Source organism: Mauremys reevesii, linkage group 1 (genome assembly GCF_016161935.1).
Source record: "Mauremys reevesii isolate NIE-2019 linkage group 1, ASM1616193v1, whole genome shotgun sequence".
Taxonomy (NCBI): domain Eukaryota; kingdom Metazoa; phylum Chordata; order Testudines; family Geoemydidae; genus Mauremys; species Mauremys reevesii.
The window spans coordinates 332413029-332429899 of NC_052623.1; the positions used below are offsets into that span (position 1 = coordinate 332413029).

The 16871-nt window shown below is 47.8% G+C and overlaps 1 pseudogene; it reads right to left on the reverse strand.

The window, feature by feature from the left end:
• LOC120378723 overlaps window positions 1-16871 on the reverse strand; it is a 50215-nt pseudogene that overhangs the window by 13140 nt on the left and 20204 nt on the right.

The following is a 16871-nucleotide window of genomic DNA, read 5'->3' on the forward strand; positions in this document are numbered from 1 at the left end:
ATCAACAAAGCAAACAACTCACTGCACTGTCTCAGTGTTTTGACCACAATGGACTCATGACAGGAATACCTCACTCAATCCTAGCTGAAGAAACCAAAGGCCAGGTTGTCCCTTCCACCTCTGTGGGGAAATGAGGACAACCCCGTTGATCCCTGCTGGGGACTACAGATTGAGAAGAATTGTGCTGCCTTTGCAGAGTTATTTCCTGACCACCTTTTCTGAACACCCTGTGAGCCACACATTACAGTCCAATCAACCCTATGGTAAATCCCCACCTACAGTAATAATGTCTGAATCATTAACTTAGCTGCACTGGACATCCTCATGCTCTACAATATGAATTTTATGACAATATCATCGAATAAATACATTTAACCAGAATAAAACAGAAAATGTGCACAATGTAGCTAAGATTACACTGTGATTTTGCATGTTAGGAATATGTTACCTTAATACAAGTTTTTCATTTAATTTCCAATTAATTTTTTTTAAAAGGGAAAAAGCCCAAAGAAAAATCCTTATAGCAACATAAAGGATAAAGGCACTTAGAATCTATGCATCTATAAGGCCAGAAGGGACCATAATGATCATCTAGTCTGACTTCCGGTCTAAACACAGGCCATAAAACTTCCCCAAAATAAATCCTAGAGCATATCTTTTAGAAAAAACATCCAATCTTGATTTTAAAATGACCAGCATATGCCACACAACCCTTGGTAAATTCTTCCAATAGTTAATTACTCTTACCATTAAAAATATAAGCCTTATTTCCTGTCTGAATCTGTCCAGGTGCAACTTCCAGCCACTGGATTATTTTATATCTTTCTCTGCTTGACTGAAGAACCCACGATTAAATATTTGTTCTCCACGTTTATATTTGTAGAGTGTAATCAAGTTGCGCCTTAATCTTATCTGTCAAGCTAAACAGATGGAGCTCCTTCACACTATCACTATAAGGCAGGTTTTCTAATCATTTATCGTTCTTGTGGCTCTTCTCTGAACCTACTCCAATTTATCAACATATTTCTTGAATTGTGGGCAGGAGAACTGGACACAGTATTCCAGCAAGGTTGCACCAGTGCCAAATTCAGAGGTAAAATAACCTCTCTATTCCTACTCAAGATTCTCCTGTTTATGCATCCCAAGATCACATTAGCTCTTTTGGCCACAGCATCACACTGGGAGTTCGTGTTCACCTGATTATCCACTACAACCTCAAATTTTTTTCAGAATCACTGATTCCTAGGATAGATTTCCCCATCCTGCAAGTATGGTCTTCGTTCTTTGTTAACAGATGCATACATTTAAGCTGTATTAAAACAGTTTGCTTGTGCCCAGTTTACCAAGTGATCCAGATTGCTTTGTATCAGTGACTTGCCCTCTCCATTATTTAAAACTCCCCTGATTTTTGTATCATCTGCAAACTCTATCAGTGATGATTTTATGTTTTCTTCCAGGACATTGATAAAAATGTTAAATAGAAGAAAGAACTGACCTTTATGGAAGCAAATCTGCTCAATAATGATTCCCTGTTTAGTAGTCTCAAAATGTAACTATGAGCCAGTTTTCAATCTATTTAATGTGTGCTAATATTATATTATTCTAGTTTTTTAATCAAAATGTTATGCAGTACCAAGTCAAATGCCTTACAGAAGCACACGTATATTACGTCAACACTATTACCTTTATCAACCAAACTTGTAACCTCATCAAAAACAGATATTAAGTTAGTTTGACAAGATCTATTTTCCATAAACCATGTTGATTTGCATTAATTACATTACCTTCCTTTAGTTCTTTATTAATTGAGTCCTGTACTAGCTGCTCCATTATCTTGACCGAGACTGATGTCAGGCTGACAGGTCTATAATTACCTAGGTCATCCTCAAAAAAAACAGGAGTACTTGTGGCACCTTAGAGACTAACAAATTTATTTCATCCTGTTCACCTTTTTAAAAAATTGGCAAACTAGCTGTCTTCCAGTCTTTCGGAACTTCCCCAGTGCTCCAAGACTTACTGAAAATCAACATTAACAGTCCAGAGAGCTCCGCAGCCAGTTCTTTAAAACTCTTGAATGCAAGTCACCTGGACCTGCTGATTTTAAAGTATCTGACTTTAGTAGCTTCTATTTAACATCCTCCAGAGATATTAGTGAAATAAAAAAGTGTGTTATCACCATATAATGAGACTGTATCATCTGTTTTACCCCAAATAAACAACAGAAATATTTACTGAAGACCTCTACATTTTCTGCATTATTTCTGATAATTCTACCATTGCCATTTAGTAATGGACTAACACCACTGTCAGGATTTTTTTTGTTCCTAATATATTTAAAAAATTCCTTATTGTCCTTATGAACTTATGAAAATACTTATGTTTGACCGGTGACCAACCACATGCTTTGAAAAGTGTAGATTTCAGAACATGTTCAGCACCTCCCACTCTCATTGAAGTCTTTGTACCCAACTCCCAGCCTTAAAAACTCAAACTGGGCAAGAGTAGGATGCTCTTGCCTGGGCCACAGAAGAGGAGTGGAATTGTTCTAAGAGGGCTTCTCCACCCTAATAACTGGAAAAGCTGCAATGTTCCTACCACATACTCCTCTCTGCAGAAGTGGCGGACCAGATCATCACAGCAATTCTTAGGCCTTTCCCCTGCTCAAACTATTAATCCTCTACTGGGGAAACGGTTTTGCTACCAGATAATTCATGCAGTAATTAAAAACTTATCAGTGTTGGTTGCAAGGTAATTTTTTTTTAAAATGGCTAATACTTTGCTCATACGTGGTTTGAAAGATTATGTGAAGGGCCACTTTCTTTAGAGAATCTCAAAGTGTATTTGCAAAACATTTTCCAGGCAAGGAAAATAAGGCACAAACAGGTTAAGTGATTTGTCCGAGATAACAGCAAGCCAGTTGTAGAGTTGGGAGTAATACTCAGATCTCCTGACTCTCAGTACTGTGCTCTAATCAGAAACACATCCTTCAGAAACATTAATTCTTCATTAAAAACTAATTCACTTGGCTCCTCTGCTCACAGCATTTTCACTGTTTTTACATTGAGTGAGCAATTCCAAGCAATTGGATAAAATGATTATCAAATTCAAATTAAGTTTGTCCCTTGCATAACATCTTAACATGGTGCTTAAGTAGATTTGCAGGCCCTACAAAAGCCCTCCTCACCAGGGTTAATGATATCACTTTGAAAAAATATAATCAGAAATACTCAGCTATGACGTACTTCATTGCATAGGATGCCTCTTAATAAAGTTAGTCTAGAGCAGAGGTGGGCAAACTACGGCCCGCGGGCCACATCCAGCCCGCGGGACTGTCCTGCCCGGCCCTTGAACTCCTGGTTGGGGAGATTAGCCCCTGGCCCCTCCCCTGCTGTGCCTCCTTCCCTGCAGCCAAATCGCAGCACAGGCAGCGCGGTACTGTGTCTGGTTCTGCCAGGCGGCGCGGCTGCCAGACATGCTGCTCTGAGAGGCACGGTAAGGGGGCGGGGAGTAGGGGGATTGGATAAGGAGCAAGGGGTTCCGGGGGACAGTCAGGGGACAGGGAGCGGTTGGATGGGGCGGAGGTTCTGGGGGTGGTAGTGGTCAGGGGTGGGGGGGAGGGGTTGGATAAGCGTGGGAGTCCCAGGATGCCTGTCAGGGGGCGGGCTGTGTGGATAGGGGTGGGGCAGTCAGGGAGCGGAGGGGGTTGGATATGGCGCGGGGGTCCCAGGAGGGGTGGTCAGGGGACAAGGAGCAGGGGGGGTTGGATGGTTTGGGAGTTCTGAGGGGGGCAGTCAGGGGGTGGGAAGTGGGAGGGGTCAGACAGGGGGCGAGGGCCAGACTGTTTAGGGAGGCACAGCCTTCCCTACCCGGTCCTCCATACAGTTTTGCAACCCCGATGTGGCCCTCGGGCCAAAAAGTTTGCCCACCCCTGGTCTAGAGATTAAAGCAAAAGGATGGGAGCATGGTAGGCTTGTCTTGTATATCTAGCTCTGCCAATAACTCAATGTGTGACCTGACCTGGTCACTTAACCTTCTTGTATCTCAATTTCCCCATTTGTAGATGGAAAATGATATTTACTCACTTTTGTAAAATGTTTTGAGACAGCACATCTGGGGGGGGACCCCGCAGGCCCCCCCCCCACATCGTCTCTGCCCCAGTCTCTTTAAAACAAAAACCTACATAATGCCCAAACTGAACTCTCACTGGTAGTGATAAAATTTATCAAATGCTTTCATGTGTCCCTGTTTTTTGTTCAGACCTTTCAAATCTTGAACAATCTTGCATCAATTTATTTTAAATTAAAAAATGAATGAATGATTGTAATATTATAGGTCTTGAAATGGTGTGTGTATTTTAAAACTAGATTGGCCAAAACCATCCCTTACCTCCCCCCATAAAACCTAGAGAACTAGCAACACAATGTTCTTGTTACACTTATTTTGTACACAAACCAAATCTGTTTAAAGAATCCAGGATCCTGTTTCAGCAGCATCTTTTTCCTCCCCCCCCCATCAGCCTCTAAGAACTATTTTGAATACTTTTTAGTTCTGTGTATGTGTGTGTGTGTGTGTAAATATAATGTGTTCAAAAGAACCTGAGGGTATGTCTACACTGCAGCTGGGAGGTGATATTCCCAGTGTGGGCAGACAGACTTGCGTTAGCTCACCTTGAGCTAGTGTGTTAAAAATGTCTGCGTGGAGATTGCAATAAAGGAGGCAGCTTGGGCTAGCTGTCTGAGCTTGGACCCAGGGGGTCAGGCTGGCTTGGACACAGGTTGCCAGCCCAAGTCTCAGCCAGTGCTGCAATGTCCCCAATGCTACTTTTAGCATACTAGCTTGAACTGAGTTAGCCCGAGTCCCAGCTGCAGTGGAGACATACCCTGAGGGTATGTCTACATTACCCGCCGGATCGGCGGGCAGCGATCGATCTATCGGGGATCGATTTATCGCGTGTAGTGTAGATGCAATAAATCAATTCCCGATCGCTCTCTCGTCGACTGCTGAACTCCAGCAGTGCGAGAGGCGGAAGCAAAGTCAACGGGGGAGCCACGACCGTCAATGCAGCACCGCGAGGACATGAAGTAAGCATAGGCGGCAGGTTTGTATAATTTTTGGTGGGGCCCAAAATGGTGGTGCCCCCCTGCTCCCGCCCTGTAAGCCGATATAAAATGAAGCTACAACGCGTCAGTGCCACAAGTTTACAAGGGTCAATTAAAAGTGGAAAGTCAGAAGCAGCACTTGCCTACTTCAATATACGGTATTATATTTTGTTGCACCTGTTGTGATGAAGTGGGAATGTTCTTAATATTTTCTCTGAATACTGTGTGGGTGCCTCAGTTTCCCCTGCAAGATGCCAACTGAAGGTGTTGGGGACAAAGAGATCAGGTGGCCTCCTTGTCCGGAAGAGACACAGAGGCCAGAGGAGGGAGTGTCAGTTTGGAGCTGGCTGGGGAAATGGGGAGAGACCCAGAACTTGGTTCTGGACTCCCACCCCCAAAGATGGACCTGACAGAGGGGTTCTGTTTTCTGTACCAACAAGCTCTGTTTAAACTGTGTTCCCGTCATCTAATAAACCTTCTGTTTTACTGTCTGGCTGAGAGTCACATCTGACTGCGGAGTTGGGGTGCAGGGACCTCTGGTTGCCCCAGGACCCGCCTGGGCAGACTCGCTGTGGAAAGTGCATGGTGTGGAAGGGCATGCTGAATGCTCCGAGGTCAGACCCAGGAAGGTGTAAGCTTCTTGCCCTGGAGACAGTCTGCTCAGAGAGAGGAGGCTCCCCCAGAGTCCTGACTGGCTTTGTATGGAGTTGTTCCAAAGCATCACAGCATCCCCTTCCACACCATGCACTTCCCAGAAGTCCGCACAGGCACTGACACTCCCTCCTCTGGCCTTTGTCTCTTTTCCAGGCATTAGGAGGCCACCCGATCTCTCTGTTCTCCAACACCTTCAGTTGGCACCTTGCAGGGGAAACTGATTTGGGAGAAATGAAGTAAAAGCTGCCCAAACCGAGCTTGAGCACTCCTGAATGTTGAGGTGTTCAGATCTGGAAGGCAGGTGCTGGGAGTGGGAGAGGGCTGTGGGCTCCATGGGGGAGCATGGCAGCAAATATCTGGAGCTGCACGGAGCCAGACACGCTGGTCTGAGTGGCACAGTAAGCGGTTTGGGGGTTGGAGAAGGGGTAGGGGATTCCGGGGGGCCGTCCAGGGACAAGGAGCTGGGGGGGTTGGATGGGGCAGAGGTTCGGAGGGGCAGTCAGGGGATAGGCAGCAATTGGATAGGCATGGGAGTCCAGGAAGTTTATCAGGGGACAGGTAGGGGGTGGGGTCCTGGGGGGAAGTGGGGTGGGGTCTCAGGAGAGGGCAGTTTGGGACAAGGAGAAGGGAGGCTTAGATAGGGGCTGGGGTCCCAAGGGGCAGTTAGGGGCAGGGGTCTTGGGAGAGGGTAATCGGGGGACAAGGACCAGTGGTGCTTAGATAGGGGGTGGGAGTCCTGGGGGGCAGTTGGGACAGGAGTCTGGGGAAGAGGCAATCAGCGGCCAGGGGCTGGGATTCAAAGGGCTCTGGGCTACTGGCAGCCACGGGGAGCCCTGAGCCCTTTAAATCCCAGCCGCCGCCGCGGCTGGGATTCAAAGGGCTCTGGGCTCCCCGCGGTTGCAGGCAGCCCAGAGCCCTCTGACTCCCGGCTGCGGCTGAGATTTAAAGGGCTCTGGGCTCCCCGTGGTTGCAGGCAGCCCAGAGCCCTCTGACTCCCAGCTGTGGCTGAGATTTAAAGGGCTCTGGGCTCCCCGCCGCAGCGGGCAGCGCAGAGCCCTCTGATTCCCAGCCGCGGCTGGGATTTAAAGGGCTCTGGGCTCCCCGCGGTTGCAGGCAGCCCAGAGCCCTCTGATTCCCAGCCGCGGCTGAGATTTAAAGGGCTCTGGGCTCCCCGCGGTTGCAGGCAGCCCAGAGCCCTCTGACTCCTGGCCGCGGCTGGGATTTAAAGGGCTCTGGGCTCCCCGTGGCTGCGGGCAGCGCAGAGCCCTCTGACTCCCGGCTGCGGCTGGGATTTAAAAGGCTCTGGGCTCCCCGTGGCTGCCGGCAGCCCAGAGCCCTCTGACTCCCGGCCGCGGCTGGGATTTAAAGGGCTCTGGGCTCCCCGCGGTTGCAGGCAGCCCAGAGCCCTCTGACTCCCGGCCGCGGCTGAGATTTAAAGGGCTCTGGGCTCCCCGCGGCTGCCGGCAGCGCAGAGCCCTCTGACTCCTGGCCGCGGCTGGGATTTAAAGGGCTCTGGGCTCCCCGCGGTTGCAGGCAGCCCAGAGCCCTCTGATTCCCAGCCGTGGCTGAGATTTAAAGGGCTCTGGGCTCCCCGCCGCAGCGGGCAGCCCAGAGCCCTCTGACTCCCGGCCGCGGCTGGGATTCAAAGGGCTCTGGGCTCCCCGGCTGCCGGCAGCGCAGAGCCCTCTGACTCCCGGCCGCGGCTGGGATTTAAAAGGCTCTGGGCTCCCCATGGTTGCAGGCAGCCCAGAGCCCTCTGACTCCCCTGCGCTCCAAGCAGGGGAGAAACCTAGCTCCAAATACTGGTGGAGCAGAGCCCCTGATTGTCAATATTCCTGGGGCTTTAGCCCAAAGAGCCCATATAAGTTGGCGCCCATGGAAGTAAGTAATTTTAATTCGATCTAAGATACGTCGACTTCAGCTATGCGATTCTCGTGTAGACCAGGCCTAAATCTCATTTTCAAAAGTGACTTAAACTTAAGCTTCGAAGCACCAAATGCATTTATGAAAATTTTATCCATCATCAAGTTCAAAATTACCCCCCCCACACACAAACTTTAAACATTTTGCAAAACATAAATGCCACATTAAACAACGAAAATGACAGACATATTACCCCTTTTGCTTATTGTGGCTGGAAGGTTGGCAGGAAAAAAAAGAGAGACATGTCAGTGGGGTTCTGTGTCCTCTTATTTTGGATTTCTTATTCTGTGTAGTGGAACAGCTTTGATATGGATGGAGTCTGGTATGGAAGAAGGGTCATATTTAATTAAAATATATAGGAATGGAAGAGCAGAAGAGTTGTCATGCTCTCAGATACAGGCAGAACATTTGGTGCAAATCATGGAGTGGAGCATTATCATGAGATGTCCACATACTACTGAGGAATTTGGCAGAGATCTGTTCTGCTGCAATGCTTGATTAATACTTGTCAATCTTGTTATGTGTAAATAAAGCTGTAGCTTTTACTAGATGTTAGTGCAGTGCCTGCAGAAGACAAGGTGAGTTGAGGAGGAAAAGGAGCAGGTCAATTCTGCTGTACTTCCCTCAGAAAAGGTCCCATGGTCATGAACAACAAATACTTCACATTTCAATAGTTCCCTAAAGTACAGGATCCATAAGTGAGAAAGGATAGATAAGACAAATGCCTGGTTAATATATAGACAAGGTGGATGAGGTTAATATATAGTCATTTAAATGTATTCAACTAGATAAGACTTTTCTAATCCATCCATGAAAAGGATAGCTGAGAAAAGGAAAGTCCTGCAAATTAAACTCAGACCAGTTTATTTCATTGTGGGTTTTTAGACAATTTATGGCACTAGCAAAATAGTGTATTATGTTGTTTCAGTATGTAGGACTATTATGTTTACTATTGATTGAAATTTAGGAAACTAAAACACACCAAAGAAACTTCACATTTTCAGAAATAGCCTCGAGAAGTTCCCCTGCAAATTTGTATGTACAAGTTTTCCATAAGTAAAGTTGTCTACATGCAAAAGGTAGTAAGTACAGTGCTAGCCGATAGGTTGAGAGCCCTTGAGAATTTAGATAAAAATTTTCCTATTATAAGCAATTATAGTCTTGAAATGTACCTGTGTGCAAAAGGAGAAATATTTTCTTATTTCTGGATTCATTTTTTTGGCTTTATACAGAAAATCATACCAGAAGATAGTCAGTCACTCATGATCATCAGGTCTATATCACCACTACTAAATCCTGCCAGCACTCAGTCATTTTCAGATAGTAGTGAAACAGTCTTCATAATATGTATGTGCATCTATAAACTGCCATCTCAGAATTTCTCTCTAAGGACATGTAATTACATGTCCAGGTATGCTAAAAATGGACTTACGCTCTGAAAGTGCTAGCTAACCCACTGCTGGGTGCCTGTAAAGCCCTCAGTATGTGGGTCTGCAATAAAGAAAAATAAAAGCCCCCTTTCCTTCACTTCCATAGTATTGCTAAAAAAAGAGGCCTAAATGGGGATGGGAAAACCAGAACAAAACATAAAAAAGGTAATAATTGGAGATATACCAATCTCCTAGAACTGGAAGGTCATTGAGTCCAGCCTGCTGCCTTCACTTCACTAGCAAGACCAATTTTTTTTGCCCCAGATCCCTAAGTGGCCCCCTCAAAGATTGAACTCACAACCCTGAGTTCAGCAGGCCAATGCTCAAACCACTGAGCTATCTATTCCCCCTATCTAAAATCTTTGTCACCTCCTCTCCCACTTTTTCTCAGATTTAGGTAAACCCCTTATCTAGAATTCTGGCCTTGTCTTCTCTAGGAAAAATGGTGTGTTCTAAACTCACACACCAGTTTGTAGTTTTCATATGATTAAGAGACTGCTTCTCAGAGGGCCTCCAAAAAACACGCCTTCAGTATTTGGATCCCAGTAGAAAATTCAAAAATATCTCACACTGAACCCAAACCATAAAAGTTCACCTTTCCAATAAAGTTAATGTGTTGATCGGGATGCAAAATTCTATTATTAAAATGTCAAACTGAAGGATTTTAGTTCTAAATGTAACTCCGACTGAAACTTTACGTACGGCAGCACTAGGGTGCCTTAATGTACTGCCACTGTTTAATGCAAATGAACCACTCACAGCATTCCAACATGTACAAAGTGTTTCATGAACAGCTTCATATTATAGCAAGAGATGTCTGGTGTAATATGCTGTGTACACAGTTTATTTGCCATTCAAAGAGCAAAAACAGTCTTCTAAGGCAGTTGAATATTCCAGCCAAACCATACCGAATTTTACCAAAATAAGGCTAGGAAAAACCATAAAGGGTTTTTCCATTAATTTTGTTTGTGGTTTAGGCCTGTCATGATTAAGTAAAAGGAAACTTCAAAGAGACATTACTTTGCAACTATGCAAATACAAAGGAAGAAATGGAAGGTTTTCCAAAGATTTTTCAGTCATATGATGAGCTCACCGAAGCGCAACACAGATAAGCAAGATCAAAGTTGAGATTATTAAAAATAACGCATTGAAAAACTTGTTTTAATGCACTGGTCTTACTTTTAAAAACCATGAAGTTTCACATTCCACGGCTTAGTTTTAAGGAAGTTATATTCTGAAATTTCACAAGACAAACCTCGATAACTTGATATAAACACTGAAAAAAATATAGCCTGGATCAAACATGTGGGGTGTGCCCACACTAGCTTTTACATTCATGTTAAGCACCTCAAGTTAAGTAGCAATTAACCAATTCAAGGTTAAGAAAAAAAATCTAGTGTAGAGACATAGCCTGGCAGGGTGACCTTTATTATTTGTATTATCGTAGTGCCTAGGAGTCTCCCCATGGTTATTAACCAAATGTTAACCTTGTGCATATGACAGTGTCAGAAACTGATGCCTCACAATACAACTTCTTAAACTGAATTTGTAGAGACTTATTTTTGGTGCACTTTAGCTGAAGGACATCCCTCAAAACCCCCGCAGGGACTGCAGCTGAGATGGCATGTGATAAACCTACTTTCACCCCAGCTTTCTATTACATTCCTGGCTAAAAAGCTTATTGTATATATTAAGGCTATCCCCTGCTAGTATAAATACACATATGCATTTACATTCTCCTTTCAATGAGCCTGTCACTTCAAAGGAAGCCTTTCTTCCCTTTCTGTAAGGAAACAGCAGGGGATGGAGAACCCACAATCAAACCTGCCTGGCAGGGTAAAGGAGACCCCCCTCCTTTCAAAATAATGGATTCTTGCTGTATTAATGCATCAAGCCCAACTAAAAACAGTTGTTCTGCAGTTTTAATTTGTCTTCAGGTTTAGAACTGACAACTATGATTCATTAAGCGTTTGGAGTTGCTATTCTTGCAGTTTAGTAGCAAAGGCACACTACTCTAGCCAGGGCACTGACCACTCTGTGATCTCATGAGTACTGCTACTTTATGGTGACAGCATTCTGTATATCGTCAAGGAAAAATATTTTTGGACTAGATTGTGTCTATTTGATCTTTACAAGGTCACAAGTGATGTTATCTAAAACATTAATTTCAGATGGGTGGGTGTTCACAAATGTCACACACCTTGAAAGATCCAAATAGGACATCTTCAAACAGGTAAAATCTGCTTTTATCTCAGTGTCAATTAACCAAGAAAGCAGTTCTGACAGCCTAAACCTTAAACACAGTAGCTGATAACATATGGTGTCATGCTACAAAGCACATCATTCCCCCCTTTTAAAAAAAAAAGAAAAGAAAAGAAATGCAAATGTCTCTACAGTTAAAAAAAAAAAAGAAAAGAAAAGAAAAATACACACACAGTCAGAATTCCAGTAAGGGCTTACCTTGTATCTGTGGTTTAAAAAGTACACTGTACCGAATAAACTTTTCTTATACCATCCCTTTTTTGGTATGAAGAGGAAGATTATACATAGGCTTGGAAGGATTAGATTTGTGTCAGTAAATATACGTTAATGTCAATTTCAGAGGACACGCGCAAACTAATGAAAAATGTTTCCATTGATGCTAATCAAAATGTATAGATAGGCAAAGTAAAAAAAATGCTGCTTAAGAAATTAAGGATATTTTCTTTGTATATTTTGACATCTGATGTTGACAATTTGTGTTTTAAAGTTATAAAACTTTAACTTTTTGAATCTTGTAGTGAGGCAGTGTGGTTCCTGCTGCCGTGGAGAGAGACAAGTCCCTCCCAACACCAGAGTGGATGGAGCCAGGGAGCTGTGAGCCCACCCCACAGAGGGTCAGGCGCGGCACTGGAAGTATAAAGGCCCGACCCCAGAGGTCACTGAGAGGGCAGCCACCGGGGAGGGAAACCCCAGCGGCCTGCGGTAAACCCAAGGACTGGCCCAACCTGCTCCGCGCCAGCTACCTGGAGGAGTTGCCGGCCTACTCCGCGCCAGCTACCTGGAGGAGTTGCCGGGCCTGCCCCGCGCCAGCTATCCCGAGGAACCCATGGTGCTGGACCACCCTGAGGACACCACCCTGACCCAGGTACCTCAAGAGGGGGAGTCTGGAAGTAGCCCGGGCTGCAGCACTGCCAGAACCCGTGTCAGTGTGTTGCGGCCAGGATCCCTACTGACTCAGCAGCGGGTCTTCTGCCACTGCTAGGGTCCCAGGCTGGGATGCAGTGGAGTGGGAGGGCCTGCGTTCCCCCTGCCACCCAACTCGCAGGTGGCAGTCTCCTCCTCTCCCTCCCCCTCGGCTTACTGTTATATACTGTTGGGCCTGAGGGCCTAAGCGCCTGACTCACCATCGCTCCTCCCTGACCAAGGGTCTCGGCGGCCTGCAGTAAACCCAATTTGGAGCCAAGGGCCTGGGCTGACTGTTATATACTGTGGTTGCTCAGCCCCTGCCCGAGGGCCTGAGCCCCTGACTCACCACTGCCCCGCCCTGACGTAGGGCCTGGGCTGACTGTGTTTAGTTCTGCCCTCAAGGCCGCAGAAGAAGACTCCCGCAGCCGAACTAATTCCCCACAAGACATCTTCCCGAGTTTAGTGAGGCAGTGTGGTTCCCCACTGCCCTGGAGAGAGATGAGCTCTGGCTAACCTCTCTACACGTGGTGAAGAACGTGGGCACGATCTCTCAACTCCTGTGAGAAGCAGTCCGGGGGGGAAGGGGGGAGACGTACCCCAGAAAGAGCCATGGATATGGACAAACTTATCAAGCTCCTGACCGAGAGCTAGGAGTGACAGCAGGCGGCCCAGTTCGAGCTCCAGCAGCAGGCAGCCCGGCTCCAGCAGCAGCAGCATGTGGCCCAGCTCCAGCAGCAGCAGCAGCTCATCCAGCAGCTGGGAGCACAGCAACAGCAGCTGATTCAGGACCTGGGGGTTCAGAACCAGGAACAGTGGTGGCAATGCCTGCAGCAGCTGCCGACAGCACTGCCGCACCCCACGGAGCCCCAGCCAGGAGACATTGCCGGGTCACCCCGCACCAGTGCGCCGGTGCAGCTGACCAAGATGGGACCCAATGACGACTCCGAGCCTTTCTGGTAACTTTTGAAAGAGTGGTGCCAGTTGCAGGGTGGGCCCCTGACCAATGGGCCACTGGCCTGACCCCGTACTTAGCCGGGACAGCCCAAACAGCGTACAAATGGCTCTCTACAGAGGATGCAAGGGACTATAGCCAGGTAAAGGCAGCGATCCTAGACGCCTTGGATGTCAGCCCGGAAACCTTTCGGCAGTGGTTCCAGAGCCAGACCTACCCCACAGACACCAAGAAATTGATGGAGAAGACCACCTGGTCTTATATCTTAGCCGGAAATTATTCCCCCATGAGAAGAACTAGGCGCTAATAGCGAAAGAAGAACTCGCAGTGAAATGGGCCTGTGACGCCCTGCGGTACTATATCCGCGGGGGCCCATTTACACTAGTCACGGACCATGCCCCACTCCAGTGGTTAACCAGAATGAAAAACAACAACACTAGATGCCTTCAGCCTAGCTCGCGACTGGGAAACCCCAGCGGCCTGCAGTAAACCCAATTTAGAGCCAAGGGCCTGGGCTTACTGTTATATACTGTTGTTGCTCAGCCCCTGCCTGAGCGCCTGACTCACCATTGCCCCACCCTGACGCAGGGCCTGGGCTGACTGTTATATACTGTGGTTGCTCAGCCCCTGCCCGAGGGCCTGAGCACCTGACTCACGACTGCCCCGCCCTGGCCCAGGGCCCAGGCTGACTGTGTTTAGTTCTACACTCACAAAGGCTGCAGAGGAAGACTCCCATGGCCAAACTAATTCCCCACAAGACATCTTCCCAAATTTAGTGAGGTGGTGTGGTTCCCCACTGCCCCGGAGAGAAATGAGCCTCAGCTAACCTCTTAACTTCTGCCATTACTGTCTAACCCCTCCATAATTTCCTACAAGTGAAAATTTAAATCCATAACAGAAAAATACTTTAAAATTATCAATATTATTCACCAAAATTTTAAAAAAGTAAAGATTGCAATTCTGCCAAGCCTATTTATATATTACAAGACATGAAAGGTTATCTTGGTACCTGTAAATTGCATTCTTATACAGTATAACACTTTGATATCAAGACCTACCCCACTGAATTAAAACAGCTCAAGGCTATAATTCTAGTCCCTTAGTTACATTATAATTGTTTACAACATACAACTTTGCATAACACGTTTACTGTAAGAGAAAGTGCCATTGACTGTACCTGAAATACTGAGCCAAAAGCACCTGCTTACAAAGGTCTCAAACTCCATTTAAGTAAGTGGAGTTCACCTGACCTACACCAGGGATTATTTGATCAAGTGATTTTAAATTTTTTTTTTTTAAAGGAAATAAAATCAAAATTACTTGAATATATAAATATGATGAATCTGATATTTTTGCTAGGACATTTCTTAGACTATTGAATTTAAGGACCAAGTATTGAGGCATAGAAAGCCAAGTCATTCTCATTAAAAAGAAAGCAATTAAAAAAAAGTTACCATTCAAAGTTTTCTTTAATTCTGCTTTCAGTTTTTCAGTTTCTTTCCTCTGTTTTTTATTGTCTTCTTCTAGGGCCTGTTCATTTTGACACTTCCCTTTTTCTTCAATGCCTAGCCAAAAAAAAAAAAATATTGTGAGTATAGGTAGTATTAGTTTAAATTACTGCTAGACATTAATACAAATGACCAAACAACATTGGCCCTCATCCTACAATGTGCTGGATGCCTTCAATTCCCACTGACGTCAAAAAGAAGCTATAAAAGATTAGCACCTCTGGAAAAAACAACCAAACAACCAAACAGATGCATCCATAAATAGTCATAACATTTAAGGTTGAAAGGAACTGTAGTGAGGCGGTGGGATACCCCACAGCCCCGCTGAGGGACGAACCTCCCCTGACACTAACGTGGGCGGAGCCACTGGGTCCTGCGCCCGCCCCTCAGAGGTCACGGTGCAGACCCGGAAGTATAAAAGCTCACCTGCAGAGCTCAGTTGAGAGCCAGCCGCCACAGAGACCAGACGTCTGTGGCCGAGCTCCCTCGGGGGAGACAGCAGAAGGCCGCGGCCGGCCTGAGGTCGCACCGCACCAGGCCGGCCGAGCCTACCCCTCACTCGTTACCCAGAGGAGGACTGGCCAAGCCTACACCGCTCCAGCTACCCCGAGGACTGGCCGAGCCTACCCCGCTCCAGCTACCCTGAGGACTGGCCGAGCCTACCCCTTGTTCATTACCCTGAGGAGGACTGGCCAAGACTACCCCGCTCCAGCTACCCCGAGGAGGAGCCGAGCCTGCCTCTTACCTGCTACCCCGAGGAGCAGCTGAGCCTACCATCCGCTACTTACCCAGAGGAACCGATGGTGTTTGAGACCGCCGGCGACTCTACGACTACTCAGGTACCCTACAAGGGGGAGTGTGGAAGTAGCCCGGGGGCAGCCGACCCCAGTCTGGCTGCAACACTACCAGAGCCTATGTCAGTGTGTTGCGGCCAGGATCCCCACTGACAGCGGCGAGTCTTTGCTGCTGCTAGGGCCCCGGGCTGGGACGCAGTGGAGTGGGAGGGCCTGCGTCCCCCCTGCCACCCACTCCTTGGGTGGCAGACTCCCCTTTCTCCCTGGCCTGGAGAGGCTAGGACCTCCTGCTATTGAACTATTGACTCAGCCCCTGCTTAAGGGCCTGGGTCTCTGACTATTTGCTTGCTGCCCCGCCCTGACCCGGGGCCTGGGCTGACATTGAACTAGTGACTCAGCAGCTGCTGAAAGGCCTGAGTCCCTGAACGCTTGCTTGCTGCCCCGCCCTGACCTAGGGCCTGGGCTGCTAACTGACTATTGACTCAGCTCCTGCTGAGAGGCGTGAGTCCCTGACTGTTTGCCTGCTGCCCCGCCCTGACCTAGGGCTGGGGCTGCTATTTTGCTTGTTGCCCCGCCCTGATCCAGGGCCTGGGCTGCTATTTGGACTCTTGACTCAGTCCCCGCTTAAAGGCCTGAGTTTCTGACTGTTTGCTGGCTGCCCCGCCCTGACCTAGGGCCTGGGCCGCCATTTGACTATTGACTCAGCCCCCGCTCCAAGGGCCTGAGCCCCTAACCGAGTGTGTGGTGTTCCCCATGACCGCAGAGCCATCGGCCGGTGAGCTAGAGCGAGGCGGTGGGATACCCCACAGCCCCGCTGAGGGACGAACCGCAGCCAAGCCGCACCACAGGCAGGGGCAGTTCCAGGCCCCAGCACGCCAAGCACGTGCTTGGGGCGGCATGCCACGGGGGGCGCTCTGCCGGTCGCTGGGAGGGCAGCAGGCGGCTCCGGTGGACCTCCCGCAGGCGTCCCTGCGGAGGGTCCGCTGGTCCCCCGGCTCCGGTGGACCTCCCGCAGGCGTCCCTGCAGAGGGTCCGCTGGTCCTGCGGCTTCGGTGGAACATCCGCAGGCACGCCTGCGGGAGGTCCACTGGAGCCGCGGGACCAGCAGACCCTCCGCAGGCACGTCTGCGGGAGGTCCACCGGAGCCGCGGGACCGGCGACCGGCAGAGCGCCTCCCGTGGCGTGCCGCCGTGCTTGGGGCGGCAAAATGGCTAGAGCCGCCCCTGACCACAGGAACCATTAGGATTGTCTATTATAACCTCCTTCATAACATAGGCCAAATAACTTCACCCAATAATTTCAGCATCAAACCCACAATGTGTCTAAACTATAGCATCTCTTTG